The 17,483-nt window shown below is 31.1% G+C and overlaps 1 protein-coding gene and 1 long non-coding RNA gene across 3 annotated transcripts in view; one reads left to right on the top strand and one right to left on the bottom strand.

Annotated features, from left to right (window-relative positions):
* Positions 1–11,367: 11,367 nt before the first annotated feature.
* LOC117115402 lies at positions 11,368–15,630 on the bottom strand. Its single transcript, XR_004446550.1, has 2 exons — positions 15,492–15,630; positions 11,368–13,762 (listed from the first exon to the last, which is right to left on the bottom strand). It is a non-coding gene; the product is annotated as an uncharacterized LOC117115402 (long non-coding RNA).
* Positions 15,631–17,245: 1,615 nt separating this feature from the next.
* Positions 17,246–17,483, top strand: part of LOC117115387 (kin of IRRE-like protein 1) — a 4,935-nt gene continuing 4,697 nt past the window's right edge. For both annotated transcript variants that reach the window (XM_033259166.1, XM_033259158.1), the window contains exon 1: positions 17,246–17,447. The gene's annotated coding sequence lies outside the window, so the exon portion shown is untranslated. The remainder of the gene's footprint in view (positions 17,448–17,483) is intronic.

The raw sequence follows: 17,483 nt of genomic DNA, 5'->3' as shown, positions 1-17,483 counted from the left end.
ACTAAAAACGATTATTACTTCTGAAATGTGCATAAAATCTCAGCTATTATTAATCAGTATGTATTAGGTTAAAGTCTTAAATAATAATTTCGAATTAGGCCTAGTAAACAAATAATTGTAATTAAAGTTTTGGTTCCCATGATGTCAGATGAGATATGATATGATGCTATACTTTGGGCTCTGACTTAATTTAACGATGGCCCTGTCAGTTGTAGAAATGACAATATTTGTGCTTTTTTAGCCATGTAGTAAAAATAGTAGGGCCTACTATTATTTTCAGTGTACAAGATGAGAGTCAAGAAGAAGTTCAGCTCCTACTTTATTTTGTAACAGGCAGCTCTATTTGTTTATATAGGCCTACTGGAAGATTCATAATAAGTTAAAACAAGACAACACTTCTTAAATGTTTTATATATATAAAGAAGCACAGTACATAATTCTTTGTAAATTACTTTATAGGCCTATATAATAGTGTTTTGTTTTATAATAATAAATGTGTTTTGATTATACTGATATTGATTATACGATGAGGTTTTTCTTTTTTGTCTTTCGGTGTGATTAAAACATGCTAATTCTCAGAAAATATTTTCCAATTTTATTATATTACCACCTTTTATTACATAGGTCTTTTTCAAAACATAACTGCTTTTATAACATTATATAGACCCATTAAACACAAAAACTGCTCTGCCTTCGGGGGCTTCGCCCCCACCCCACCGGGGCCCTTAGGCAGTCCCCTGGACCCTACGCCCAGAGAACCCCCCCCCCTTGAAATGACCTGGCTACGGGCCTGTGCATGAATTTTTTGCCATGGTTGCATAGGTGACACTCCATATGAGGGGGGTCCTGGTCCAGGGACATTTTTATGATCTTCTCTACCTGCATTTTTTTTTTTTTTAATCTGAATATTTTTAAAGAAACTTTTGAATTCTGTCTATAGACATCTTCAGTAATTTTCACTATTATTTTATTTTAAAAAATTTTCTGTCTGTTCTGTAAACCTGTTCTCTGCAAATGTCTTTCTTGCATGTCCTATTATATTGCGAAATCTAGGTTCTCTCTGTTCCTTTGTCAATTCGTTTTTTTGATGTGATGGTTTTCGTTTTTTTATTTTATTTGTCCTCTATGTTGCATTTGAATAAAGTGGTAAATAAAAAAATAATAATTAGGTTATCAAAACTCTTTTCTGTCTTATCTCTTTCTTAATTTCTTTCTTTGCTCTTTTTGGGGTTCATGAAGTTTTTAATTATTTGCTTTCAACATTTTCCGTCTATCAAGATCTACTTTATGTACCGTACCTTTGCACTCATTTTCATGTGCTACAATAAAATGTTGTCATTTTAATACTACCTATCCCTAATAATAATCTTCATTTATAAAACACAAACAATATCCATTTAGTATTGTCTGTGGCTTAGAATTTGGTTGACTTTCATAGTTAAGTTTTTATTTGCTTGCTTCTCTGAAAAAAGCTATTAAAGAACTCTTGAATTTTACTCCATAGAATAATTTAATTTTGGGGTTAAAACTCTATCATCCTCTGCAAAGAAAATGAAATACATTAATAAATATTATTATTATTATTTGTTTCAAGATTATTTCATTCATTTTTTTTTATGTTGGATTGAAGTGTTTATTGAAATAAATTTATCTGGTTCCGGAAAAAATAACAAAGATGTCTCATGTTCAATATACCAGATTGTCTATAGTATCTGTTGACAATATGTTGTATGACACTGTTTTTAAAAAACGCTAATGAAAGCAGAAGTCTAGTCGCCTAAATGTTGTTGGGGATCGCCCACACCACGTGTAACTGAATAAATTGAGGATACATTATCTCTAGACGTCTACCACTTACGAGATTATTAGTCAAATGTTGACACTATTTTCAAATTTAAAAAAAAAATGCATATAAAAACAAATATCATTTATTATTTACTGAAGTGCAATATCTTTAATACTCTAGAGGACTGCATAAAAAAGTTGTTAGATTTATAGGACTGTAGAGGGCAGCATTCAATATAGTACTGTATGTTCTTGATCGCAAAATGAGGAACAGAGATTCACACAAAATCAGGGAAACTTACACAAACTCAAGAGGGAGGCATACAACATTTCATGCTTAAGATCTCATTGAAAAAAACAGAGTGACGAACAGGTTAGCAAGCGGTATGAATATTAATGAGATTGCATTTAGTATATTTAGCTCCTAAGTTTTTTAATAGTCTCCCAATTTTACTGAATGTCAAAACCATATTACTTTTAAATCTAAATTTGAAACATATATTTTTGATAGTAATGCATATATAACATAAACTTGTTTACATTTTTTATCTATTTATATATGTTTTATTTATTTATTGACCTATTTATTTATTATTATTAATTTATTTACTTATTAGATTTCTATTTTTGTTTTCCTATATATTTATGGATATTCTACCTTGTGTGCATGTGTGTTTGTGTGCATCTTTGTCTCTGCTTGTTCATTCTTTTGCATGTTTGTTTTTGTCATTTTCTATCTGTATTTATATAATTAACCAAATTTTTTCAGATATGTTTAATATTTTTAATAGAGGGCCCTAAACATCAGCTGGCCTTCTTGGTCCAGTTGGAAGGGTCACCCTCTATAAAAAAAAAAAAAAGTTTGAATTGATAGATACAAGGGCATTATGTTATTTTGTGAAATCAACGAAAAGTAAAGTAAGGGAATTGACTTTGAATACTGTTATTAATCGCTGACAAATAACATACAAGGCCTAGACTGTTTCATTAGTAATTTCTTACCTGTTTATACATTTATTTATTTATATTTGCGAACATACGCCTTTGAAACGGCGGCAAACTAAAGAGTGGTGCGTTCAACTTGATTACAAAAATATGTACATAAAAAAAGCCACTTTGATTTCAAGTAAACAACAAAAGAAAAGAACTCAAATTTACTACTGCAATGAAACTACATTAAATAATGTTAGTAGGCTTATGAATGAACGCAATTTTGAATACAGGGAACATTTAAAATCTCATTAAATGGTATTACTGGAAGATTAGCGAAAACTAATTAAACTAAATTGTTTGAATCTGTGTCTCACTGATAACCTATTTATCCTTTAAATAAATGAGCAATTTTTTTCCTCCATATTTGATTACTGTAACTACTTGAATATGCGCCGCTCTCAAGTAAGCAATGAAACACTTTGAGAATCAGGGTTTTAACATAATGAATACAGCATTCAAATAGATAAATACACAATGATGACACAAGCATAAGTGTTTATTTACGATGATGTAGGGCCTATGATTGGCCTACCAAACTACAGAAATATGTGAGTTAGGTAACATGGAAATGGGTAAGGAAAGCGAAATGCTAATATTTTTTTAATAAGCGCCACTCTCGAATAAGTGCCACAATGAAGCCTGCAAAAAATTTATAAGCATCACGGCGAATATTCAAGGAATTACGGTACAGACAGTATCTTTTTAATTGCTGCATGTAATATAGCCCCCTCTATGGTCGGTATGAATCACTGTAGGTCATTCCTATAAAAATTTTAGTACAGTGCATTGAACAATAAAGTCGTGATGCTGCTATAGCTAAGCCTGGTGCAGTGGCAATCTTATAAGAGAATGCAGCAATTTTGGAAGCGAAAATACATAAATGTACCTAAGCACTATAATATTCTTATAATTATATCTATGCATTTCTTTTTTATTTTAGTAATGCCTGATAAACCACGGTGAGTGTAGACAAAATTTCGTGCCCTTGGACATCAAATTCAATGATGAAATGTAAGCAATGGTGAATGAAAATACCATTGTTGGAAAAAATAAATCAATTCTTCGTTCCTATAGAATTATTTGATTAGTTTAATTCTATTTTGTGTACTCAATGGGTGGGAGTACTCTTAATAATGGTTGACAAATAAACATACAAGGCCTAGGTTAATACAAAATTATTTCATTTGTAATTTCTTCATGAACTGGACACTAAATTCAACAGATTTGTCCGAGCTCTTCTGCAATTTTCATACATTCACCGATCAGACATATGCAACGAGAAGCCCTTTGATGGAAAAATAAATAAATTCTTTGTACCATTAGAATTGATTGAGTAGTTTAATTTTGTTTAAAATTGTCAAAATTATATTATTATTATTTTTTCATTATAGGTGTATTACATAGCATTACAATATTCTACAGGTACTGCAAAATGTGTCTTAATGTTTCCAGAGTTGTTAAAATAAAACAGCTTGCTTAACTACCACAGTTCCTTTGGTAAAAGCCTACATCGGGTAAGGTCCCCCCCCCCCCCCCCGCTGAAAATTTTGGGAATAACTACATACTATAAAACAATAAATCAGGCCACTGTAACGTCATTCTGTATCATAAAGTGTATTAACCGGCATTAAATAACCTAAACTACCTGTACTGTGAAAACAAAGCATGTTTTTAATATACAGTCGAGTCCGCCAAAGTCGAAAATTTGCGTCAGTCGAATTTTTGAAAAGTCCCAATTCTTTCCTATGTATTACTGTGTAAATTGTTTGTTTAATTCGAATTTTTATAAGTCGAATTTCTGCTATATCGACGGAATTTTCCGGTCCGCATAGGCCGATTTTAAAGTAATTTTAACCACACAAGTCGAAGTTCCAAATTTAGTAGCGCACATGAGAAAAATACACAGCCGTGGGAAAATACGAAGTTCAATCCTTGTTGTACGGCAACAAGTAGCCATGTTAAAACTAACATCTCAGACAACGAGCTGTGGAACTTGGCTCGCATGATCGTATGTCGTAAGTTGCAGTCTACAGACACCCCTCAGGACCGGCTCCAATGTTCAGTTTTTCGTCCAGTTCAGTTTGTAAAACTTGTATTGAACCCATTTTGAAGAAGATTGTTGTAGTCAGGGCCCAGCTATTTAATTAATTTATCAAAGCCCTGGATTCTTTTGACTACCTAGCCTACGCAAATTCGACACATTAGGCCTATTTAATAATACGTACAGTACCTGTTGTTTTGCTGTACTGCTCAGCAAATTTAATTATTACCAATAAAACTGATGTTGCCAGATAGTCGACAGGCTTCACGGCCAAACACGCCATCTCACAGCCAAATTTGTGAGTGAGTGTTACCGTCCTAAATTGGACAAATCGTCTGGGATTTAGAATAGGGAGTTCATGTTTTCGGAAAGTATTTTAAATTAAAAGAAGAATAGGAATGACTTTGGGACTTAAGAAAATGTTCGGTTTTGTGTGAAATTCAATTTTGTGGGCATTGAGTGCAAATAGTATTGTTCTATGTTAATTTTTTTTTTTTTTCAAAAACGTGCAAGTCGAAATCTGTATAACTCGAACTTTTTATGCCAGTCCCATTAGATTCGACTTAGGCGAACTCGACTATTTTGTTTCTTTGAAATTCATGTACAATATGTACTGTACTATCTCAGACAGAAGCCCATGCTATCTTGAAAAGAAGCTCACAGGCTTCTTTTTGAGATGGGCTTTTTTTCGAGGCTACTGTAATACTTTTGCAAAAATAAAAGGGGAGAGCTTCAATTTGAGATGGGCTTCTTCTCGAGATTAAGCCCACTGAGCTTCTATTCCGAGCTTTTACGGTATGTGGTATACTTGAATTTACATATTCAGATAAAAAAGTGACTAATGTTACTCAGCTCATCATCAGTTTTCATCAACAGCACACAGAACGCTTTAGTAATAGATTACCATCCACCTACTTAACAGTTTCAAGTTACCTGGAAAAACAATTTATCAAGTATAAGTATGAATTACATATGTTTTATTTAAAATGAGACTACAAAAAAAAAATCTTTAAATGACACTATTGATATAATATTTATTTCACGATGACATCCAAGCTGTTTGATCATATCACAGAACCTTCTATAAATGCAACATGAGAAGAGAATAAAATCCAACCTTATTTCATTTAAAATACATTTATTCAGCAAAATGCAAAACAGCGAAGATGTACGCAAGTTACAAATTTAAGATTTTAGACAATGAACACTTAATCAATTTGGAATGAGTTTCTGGAGAGAGACGAATTAAACCAATTAATCTGGGATATTGAATTTTAGTATTAACTGGAACACAGTAATAAGCAATATAATGGGTTATTATATATGTTGAACAGAAGGTCGTATCATCCTAATAACAAGAATCATTAAAATTTTGGGAATTACTACTATAAAACAATAAATCGGGCTACTGTAACATAAGTCCATATCATCAAGTGTATTAACCGGCATTAAATAACGTAAACTACTATGAAAACCAAGCATGTTTTTAATATGCATTATTTTGTTTCTTTGAAATTCATGTACAATATGTACTGTTCTATCTCAGAAAAAAGCCCATGCTATCTTGAAAAGAAGCCCACAGGCTTCTTTTCGAGGCTACTTTTGCAAAATTAAGAGTAATAAGCAATAAACATATAATGGGTAATATTATATATGTTGAACAGAAGGTTGTATCATCCTAATAACAAGAATCATTAAAGATAAATTGGCTTTTTGGTTGAAAGAAAATACTATTATATCGGCTTGGTTTAAAAAACCTTAATAAATTTTTTACAAGATAAAACAAGTTGAAACTAGAGTTCTGTACAATGTCATTATGTACGATTACCCAGCCATTTGAGGCACAGTATAAGGTTCAGATCTGACTGTTTATAAAATTTATAAATACATAAAAAATATGGTAAAATTCTAGTCCAAGTAACAAAAAAAGGTTTCTTGTCTGTTGCATATTATTTTTTGGGATGCCTCCCCAAGAAAACATGGCAGAAATATATCCTGGTAAGTAATTAGTCCTTCTGAGTGTCTAGGTCTGGAAGGTACAGATAAGTTCTGTATGGGGTGTGATGGCCATCTTTGTGAAGAAAATGAAACAATGGTGCTCATCATTGGTGGTGGCCATGAGGAAGGGAGAAGAGGTTACATCTATCTCCCTGTCAGCAGGGAGTTGTTATAGTCAATATTGTTTTATTTGTTGTTATATTTTGTCACTAGAAACTACTCCCTACTGATGTCAGATAGATCAACTATTATGGCTCATCTGACTAGAAAAAGGGGAAAAAATTGTATTTTTTAAAACTATTGTGCATATTATGGTGCTAATATGTCTCCACACAGCTTAAAACGGCTTAAAATTGAATACATTAGTTCTACTAATATGCCCAGGGAAATTATAGCCTCACAAAACAAGGGCTTTGCTCCTATACCCCGCTGGTTTTTTGCCAGATATTGTAAAACAAATCTTAAAACCTCCACTGGTCATCATCTTGTTTAAAAAACACAGGCAAAAATCAAAAATATTTTTTATTGGTCTAATACAATTTGATGAGGTTCACAGAGTTTAACTTGCAGAAAAAATAACATATGATGAGCATAATACGAACAGAAAAAAAATAAACAACCATTAACCACCTCCACAGGCAATTTGCACATCCAACTGAATAACAAAGGATCTGTTATATTTGCTAGTCCTGATTGCGGATGCAGTGTTGTGTGATTTTTTTCATTTGCTAATTGAACTTGATTGTTTTCAAGATTATTTTTAGTGTAGCTGCATTAGGACAAATTATAACAACATTCTGAATAGAAAAAAAAAAAGCAGAGACTAGTAACATATATTTGACGTACATGCTTTCATCCATAAAGCTGTCTTCTGTAAAAACAGAATAAAAGAAAACAAAAACACTGAACTTACTAAAACTTAAAATATAAAACACTCCTTTAGTAGATTATTTTTCAGTTTGTAAACATCACTGACTAACTTTAACTTTAACTTTAATTATATTATTATATTTGAAAGAATAATAAAAATTCAATATAGGTCTCCCTCCAATTAAAGACCAATATTGGGACTGGGGTTTTCATGGTATTTAGCAGCTTTGGTCTCTAATTAGAATAATAAAGATAATAGACATTTGGTAATTTGGGACCACAGAGAGTCTTTAATTGGAATGGTCTTTAATTAGAGGGAGACCTGTATAGAAATTGATTAAACATTAAAAGAGGAAGAGAGCTGCAAATGTGTTCCAAAATAAATATCTTCATAGCGTATTTTAATCTCAAAAAAAAAAAAGAAGCCATTTCCTGTTTATTATTTTTTTACAAAAACATGACCATTCCAGACAAATTTCATTCAAATGAGAATGACAACGTTAAGTAGGTCGAATCCAGGAAGAACTGAAACATTCTGCGAAGGTTACAACAAAAACGATGACTCTTTAGCAAGATGGAGATTGAAAGACATAATTAACAGAAGAAAACCAAGGCAGATTTTTAATTAAGATAAGTGTTGCTAGAAAATCAGACCTCCACTATTTGCTCTTTCATTAATGGAATACCATATATAGGAAGGAAAAAGCCAAGGTAGAGAAATTGATAATTCCCAGCTTAATGGCAGTAAAAATTAGTTATCAACATCTGTTAATATTTCATTGGACAAGCTATTAACATATTAACTATTGTGTTCAGTGTCATTTGAAGTGATTCTAAAATAACTGTCTTCGTATTAGAATAACACTTCTTTGTTTATAAAAAAAAAAATTTTCATTTTTACGATATATTATAAAAATTTTAATTTATTGCAATCAAAAAATAAAAAAGATTGTATAAGAAGCAACTTTGCACAATTTATACGATTTATATATATAATTGGCAGAAAAGTTAATCATTGTACCTTCAGTGACGAACATGAATCAAATTACTGCATACTACTTTGTAAAGTTACATAGAATAGGTCTATGTGGATTGAACAAATAGATTCATTTAGACAAAATGCAACATAAATTAAATTTTAGACCAACATGTGGGTCTTTTTGGAATTCCAAATGAAAAACATGATGGGCATCAATACTATTTTGTTAATTTTTTAGATTTTTTGTTTATACAAAAATGAAAGAAAATATCTCAAATTTTCTAACATTTATTAAAGAAGTTAAATTATATATATATGAAAGATACAATTTTATTAGAAATTCCAACTTCGATAAATTTTCAAAAAAATGGAGTTGCTTTGAAAAAAATATTTGATGATTATAGTTAATTTTACTGCTATTTGCAACCTGATTATTAATTATTAATTTCTTTTTAATTTAGAAATTATTGATCTCATTGTTTTAGTTTTTCTAGTTCTATTCAGTTAATCAACAGCATCTGTTCACCATTTGGATGAGTCCACAGTGGAAGAGCTGTGAGATGGACCAGTGGTAACCCCTATTCGGCTCAAAGGATGTACTGGGTTCTTTATAGTGCATATGAGCCATATGTGTACACTGGGCCTACGCTTTATGGTCCTAATCCGAGAAGACTTGTTCTACCTATTACAGCTATAGGCGAGCGTGCCATTCGAAACAGCGCCTATGTTATGGCCGTAGGTTGAAGCACCCCTGCCTTTAACCACTCAGCCATTCGACTTGCCTATATTATAAGTGAGAATTTTTATATTCATATAAAACAAAGAAATGTTATTTATTGTTATAATTTATATGATTTTGATGCATTGAAGAAATAAATACAACAAAAAACTTAAGCAATAACAGAAAGTACTGTACTGTATAAATATAATATGCAAATGGATGCAAATAGGATGCAGAAATATTTACCGTATATGGATGTGGCACTTAATGTAATCAAACATTGTACAGCAAGTACATTGCAGTACATTAAAATTCTTCCCAAATTAGCATATGTGGCAAAGACAAGCCAAACCAGTCATTCCTTACAAAAATTAATTTTTAGTTATTAATACAGAGTAAAGCAGTAAAAGAAAAGTTATAAAATGGTAAAAGAAGTATTTAAATCCAACATTTTATTATGAAGTTACAGGGGTTTAAACATACAGCTGTTTAAATAACATTATTTGAGAAATCAGCCCTCAAAGTTTACGATTTTGGCCAATTTCTCTGCCAGAAACCATTACCAAGTTGTTAAAACTATTGTTTAATGTTGAAAATGGGGAAAATAACAACATAGCGCGATGTACAGATATATAATGTTTAGTTTAATGCACTAAAATAAATTTCGACATTCTAACACGTTTTGGCCATTATCTCTGAAAAACAGTTTTTGTGAGGAGTGACTGGTTTGGCTCGTCTTTGTCACATGTTATTAAATACTCAATGTTATTTGCCTTGTGTAGTTACTTAGCACTTGTGAACAAATTACAGTCTTTCCTACTTCCGTTAGAATATAAACCTAGATAAATTTTGATAAGATTTCTCTAAATTACTAACCGAATTCATCAATTTTAAGTGTTACATGTTTTCTTTAATCAAGAATAGAAGCTCTAATCATTAAAATATGAAACACACACAAAAAAAAATTGATATCATTTCATCATATGTGTTTTTTTTTTAAATTAAAATCTAAATGACTAATCATTTTTTATTTTCTCAATTATCATTTTTATATCGAGGATATCCTTCAGAAATTGAGAAAAAAAGTCTGTGTTTAGAAATCAGTGTTGGCTGGTCAGCGATTTTTTTTTTTTTTAACTATTTGCCTACAAGGCATAATTCTAGAATTAATTGCCAACACCCTCCCCATTCATTTTCGTTGACAAAATAATAACCGAAGGGCTAAAATCAATATAAAGTGTAACATATATTTAAAACTTGAAAAATGGCCTTCTAAACCATACAAGTATTTTTGCCTCCTTCGTGGTGTGTTGTAGAAAGCTGTGTATATGCACATTGATTACGATTGTATACATATGCTTCTGCATGTTTGTTTATTTTTGTGTATTTTTTCCTTTAAAGGTTACATACAATATGTATAAAGCATACTTTAAATGTTTATAAATATATAAATCAAAAGTGCTGTTAACTACAGTAGTAAATTAACAACAATGATACAGTAGCCTAGAACTTAAATGAAAGCAGAAAAATGATAACTTGAAAACCAAAATAAATTAAAAATTACAAGTTAAATTAAACTAAAGGAAAAGTATTACTGAATACAGACTATTGCTTCTGTATAATCAACATCGTGAATAGTGATAGTAGCTTGATGATTGAATAAATCAAATTAAAATTGGTAAAAAAAAAAAACATATAAATAATAATAATAAATAAATAGCTGACCCTAATTTGTAAGATTTTGCATTTGTCAGAAAATGTTTATATTATACTATAACATAATTATTATTATTATTATTATTTTTTAATTAAATTAATATTTTATACGATACGATACGATACGATATTCTTTATTGTCATTTGAACAACAGGGTACAAATGAAATTCAAGTGATTGATCAAGGTACAATTTCAGAGAGGAATAAAGAAAAAAGTAAACTAACAAAGAACTCCAAAGAGACATATTCAAATAACTTAAATCTAATGAATCATATTGAATTTATTGAATCTTAATGTATTCATAATAGCATGCATGCCATTTACAGTTAGGAAATCATTGATCTCACTTTTTTACAATATTCTTAATGAGGGTAATTCACATCCAGCCACCTAATCATTTGAGACCCTCGAAGGTCTATAACCAAGTCTCTTTATGAGCTTCAAAAGGTATTGTTTTGTGCAGACATCTGGTTAACTACATGTTTGTTTTTATATCTGTCTGGTAAATTATAGAATCGTTCTTGTTTCCTGAATAACCCTGAAATTCTCGATTATAGTTGAAAATTCCATTACGCTATTGAAGATTAACTAAATCCGCTAAATTGTTATCTACACCAAAACTGACAAGCTTTTGAAAGGTAAATGAGTTTTTGGAGATATTAATATCACTGAGAAGCTTGTAAACAGGATTATGAAAATCTCAATGTACAATTGTGGAAAAAGACGACCTGCCTTACATTTTAAGGAAGCTTAAATTGCTACTCCATGCAATCTGATCATACCCTATGGATTTAGTAGTTCAGAACTTTAAATCATTATTATATTATTACAATCATTCCTAAGCATATTGCCATGCAACCATCACATCAATTCTATTAAATTTGAAATTATGTATATTATTACAATTATGCCTAGAAAATATTGTCATGCTACCATCATATTCTGCATCTGAATGATCATTATTACCACAATCCCCGTCATGGCCCCACCATTAGGGAGCTTTCGATTGCACGACGACGGTAGGACGCAAAAGGTAATGGCGTCACTGAAAGTCATCTGTGCATGCGAGAATGTTACCTCGTCAAGTACATTCTGGAACGCAATTTAGCCAAATCTACGTATGCACAGAACGTAGGACGCCAGGTAGGACGGTCACGCATGAGTGATTCCGTTCTAGCGCCGCGTCATCGCACAAATCAAAAGCTTCCTAATATCATGATCATGATCATTATCATCATTATCAAAAACGTATTGTCATCACCCTTATCGGCAGCATGACACGAATTCTATTAAATTTGAAATCATTATTATTTTATTACAATCATTCCCTAACATATCATCATGCCATAATCATATTCAGCGTTTCAACCATCATTATCATCACAATTCTCATCATAGCCCCAGCATTACACTGTCATCACCATCATCGTCATTATCACTATCTTCACCATCGTTATTATACATGCTATCATCATCTTCATGAATCATCACAATTATCATTATTACAACAAGTCTTGCCATTATCATCATGAGCACATTGATCGTCTATGAAAGTTGATAAAATATTGAAAACAAATTCACCTCCTTCCACTAATAATCACTAAAAACATAATGAAAGCTGATGTTATACAGTAACTCAAGGGCAAAACATTTTTATAATATATATATATTAATTCCAAAAACAAAAAAAAAGAATTCAAATGTTTTAAGTGATGCAATTAGGTTACAAAATTATTCCTTAATAACGTCGATATGAAGTTAAAGCTAAATGATCGCTGAAACGGAACGGATCTTTGGAATATGGTGATGGCCAGTACGGAAGGTGGTAGATATATTATCAATGAAGATCTATGTGATGTCTTGAATATTCCTAGAGTTAATCAATTTGATGACTATGCTGCACTAGAGTCCAATCTCTTGAAACATCCAATGGCTAAAGAGGTGCTTAAACCAGTGGTTCTCAAGATTCAAACCAGAAGATGTAATCCAAACTTCTTGGCATATTGTATTAAACAATATATAAGACAGGGACTATACAGCCCTGTATTGGATTCTCCAGAGATGTATACAATCTAATGATAATCCCTCAACAATTTTAAGGCTTCCAGAAATAATCATGTTGCCAATTATTGAGAATATCAATGAAATAGTGCTCAAAAGGTATGAAGGAATGTTCAAGACACGTTTATATAGATGTTTAGGTGTTACGATTACTTCTTTATTAGTGTGCTTACGAAACAAATGTTCTGATGATGATCTGGTTACCTACAAAAATAAAGCGTTAGATTACTATAAACTAGGAGCTGAAATGGTCTATGTGGACAATTGGCACGACAAAGGCATAGGAGGCCAAGCTCTTGTAGTAAAATTCTATTATTTGATGGGTAACTATAAAGCATTAAAAGAGGCAATTACAAAGTTTAAACCTATTCTCCACGAAGTTAAGTGTAATCAAGATTATATTTATAGGCTTATTAATATAGAAATATGTACAGATGAAATATCTGATATGAGCTATAAGGCATGGGCCGCTGATGAACTGTTGCAGTATGTTATCAAATGCTCCCCAGAGCAACTGCATCACCTGCATCCAATCGCCGTTGTCCTATACATAATGGCCAGAGTAGCACTTCGTGATGACGACATATGCAGTGTAGCTATGATTGTAAAAGAAATGGAAAAATTTAATTTTTCATGTAAAACCAATATCAATAACATGGACACAACAAACTCCACCAATGTGCTGATAGCAATCATTGAAAGTCTAACAGGTCTATTAATTGTAGGGAAAATGATTTACACAAACTTTTAAAATTATTTTTGAAATGTGAGCATATGAATTGAAAGTGTTGGGGCCCATGCATGTCACAGTAAAGTATTTTTGCCAATTTGAAAGTGGTCAATGTAAATCCCCTCCCTACTGTACTGAAAAGTCTGCAAAAAGAAAAATTAATATTGTGGAACTATTCAACAATAAATAACAATATCAATGCTGTTTAATATAAAATGTCATTTTAAGACTAATCAACAATGAGTCGACTTTTATAAATCAACTGACTCATTAAAGGAAGCTTAACTACTTGACACAATCATACACTACGGCTTAGTATTTCATTCAGAACATGAAATCATTATTATTATTGCAATCATCACTAACATATTGTCACGCAACCATCATCATTATCACTGCAATTCCCATCATTATCCTCACTGATAAACATGATCGCCATAACCATCATTGTCACAATCATCATACATTATTGTCATTGCCTTAAATACCAGCAGCATCACATGAATTTCTTTACCATTACTCCATCATTTCTGTAATGATACTCGTAAACTTAGTTACTTATTAAATCCAACTTTATTGAACATATGATCAAGGTGGGCATTTTTGTAACTCCTACAAGAGAGGGCGTCCTTCTCCTATTACTATCACAACATCTCCCTCCTTTGGGATTTACTTAAATTGCTTATTCTGAGTAGGAAGGTATACATATTAAGTTGATTAGCTAGGTTCTATGTGATGTAGATCTATGAGTGATTATATCTCAGTTATATGTGTAGCATAACTACGATGATCATTTGAATAAAGCTTGCATAGCAAATACGACTTTGATTTTCTTTTCTGTTAAATTGTTATAACCTTATTTTAACAATGGAAATACTTTAAAGTTTCACTTGTCAAATCGTGAATAAACTCATAATTTTAACATCAACATTAAACTGCAATTTAACAAGATAATCATAAGATCCTAATACATAACAAATTGAATCTTGCGCACGTTGGTTACTTTCAAAATATGGTATAATATTTCAAACATTGCTTTTCTCAAAGTTATCAATTAAAACATAAACTATTGTTTCAAGAGTTCATTTGTATTCATCGTGGAAACGTAGCCGCTTGTGGATACTTCATCCAGATCTGGTAGTAGTGGTACGTTTATGTGGTTCTTGTGGGTGTGCCTCCATTTGTGACGAGTGTGCTTTCTGCCAGGGCCGTTTTTGTTCGTTCATTGGGGTTGGTCACTACTTGGTCTGCAGCCGATTCCTCGCAAAATATGGTCATTTTTAACTATTTGAGCATTAATTTTTGGGGGAGGGGGTCGCAAGTATTTTTGGAAGGGTGTGAGCTCCCCCCCCCCCGCACACCCACTAGATACGCCACTTCATTGACCAAGTACTGAACTTTAAGAAAGCAAGAAATCATGACCAGCTCACCAAATGACTTTAGTAAATTAGCAATTAACAACATCAACCACGTTGAAAATTTGAAACAACCTATCAGATCGGCATGATAATCAAATGAACAAACGTTGACTACATTCATCAATTTGGCGTAATTAGATACAGTAAATTCAATGTAAATCAAGGCAGCATATTTACCTATTATATTGATTGAGGCCAGCATTTGGTTAATTACTCCAACAGTGCACACACATGGATCAGCTGTACAAACATTAAGAAATATACACATTGATTTTATGCCTATATTGAAATCCCATCCGAGACAATTCATTCAGACTGGTGCACTTCGTTATCATTACAATATCTTTAATTCAATCAAATATTAATCACAATCAACTATACACATATATGCATACTAGTTGGATGTTATTTGTAAGTGTGCCGTAAAAGGGACGAAATTGAAAAAGAGAAATTTAATTCAATTATTGTTTGATGATTTGATTTAGGAAAAAGTTTACTTATCAGGAAGAGTGCAATGCTCCTAATAATTAGTATTTATTGTAACATCAATATCATGCAGACTGAAAATTACACACACCGAAAATAGATAGTAACAACAAATAGGTGACAGACCTTAACAACAGATTATGCATTTACGAAGTGTTATAATACATAGAAATAAAATATATTTCTAAATAACACAAAAATATTTATTTTAAAAAAAATGTTTACTGTATACTTGTATAGTTATTTTTTCTAGTAATTTTTAAAATGTTTATAAAGTTTTAAATAAAATGATATATTGATAATGATGTTGATAAATTATATTTTACATTTACTTATTTAAAATTATAATATTATGTTGACTTCAGTCTCATATTATTATTATTATTATATATTTTCGCAATATAAAATATATTTTTTCATCATTTTGGACATCTATTAACTTTAAAAATACTGTATTATAAATATACTAATTTATTTAATACTACTATTGATAAAGTTACACACAGTGATATCTATTTCTTTAACAAAAGTGTGATATAATTAATCTTATCTTCAGTGAAAGAAATTCATTAACATCGAATATTTAATGTCTGTGCAATTATATGTAACATATTTGCAATATCTTGTTTAATTTTACATGTAATGATTTTACTATTAAATCCTATTATTTAAAATAGGCTCTGGAGGAGGAAAAAATGATTTGATATGTAGTACAACTGATTTTTTTAAAGAATGTTTGACGAAAACTTGGGAACGGTTGAGATACAGATTTTCTTTTTTGTAATTTTGTATTGAACAAAAAATATAATAGTACTCATTTTACATTATGGTTTAAAGTGTTTTTGTGTTCTTATATAATTTCACTCACAATCATTTTTCTCATAATTTTGTACTGGACAAAATAACTGAATTAATTGATCATCTTGGCATTAATAGGCCACTTCATTATTACATAAATATTATAATACATATTTTGAGAAAAAATATACAACAAAAAAAATTTATAATCATAATATTCCTCAGGAGAAATATTTTATTTCTTAAAGTCAAAAAATTAAAGTATTTGTAATTTAATAAGAAAGTAAATACTGTACATTATATCTCTCCTAATAGATATAAACAAAAAAAATCATTTGTTACAACAACTGGTTAATAGTAGGTTCAATTACACCTCTTATGAGACACTAACATTAACTCCCATCGAGCATATCAGATATTATTACAACTCTAAATTTGACAAGCGTATAGAACACTACTGTTTAGCTTTATAGAAGTAATAAGCTCAGCCAAGGGACTTACACTTTTTCTGGATGTGACTGTATCATTCCATTTCAATTATTTCAATCTAGCATTGACCAATCATGTACTGCTGTGATTTCCAAGCAAGGCCATGCTCAGCGAATCACAGAGGACTGGTTGATCAATAGTTTGTGAGCAAACTCGCTGTGTTTGGACAGTAATCAACTAGAGAATTCACATATACATTCAGATATGAATTTGACTCTAAAGTAAAAACAATACAGGGATATGTGAAACTAATATTATCTGAAGTTGCCACTTCTCCTCATAAAGAAAAATCTGCAAGCTTTCGAAGCTTCTCGTAAACAAGTCGTTCACATGAATATATTACTGGAAACATAAGCTTGGGTAAGTATGGTTTTTTTTTTTTTTTGTTTTTTTTTT

Source organism: Anneissia japonica, unplaced genomic scaffold (assembly GCF_011630105.1).
Source record: "Anneissia japonica isolate Jap-2015-1 unplaced genomic scaffold, ASM1163010v1 scaffold199_len4679917_cov187, whole genome shotgun sequence".
Lineage (NCBI taxonomy): Eukaryota > Metazoa > Echinodermata > Crinoidea > Comatulida > Comatulidae > Anneissia > Anneissia japonica.
Note: the sequence above shows the minus strand (reverse complement) of the source record. Positions and strands in the feature narration are given on the sequence as shown.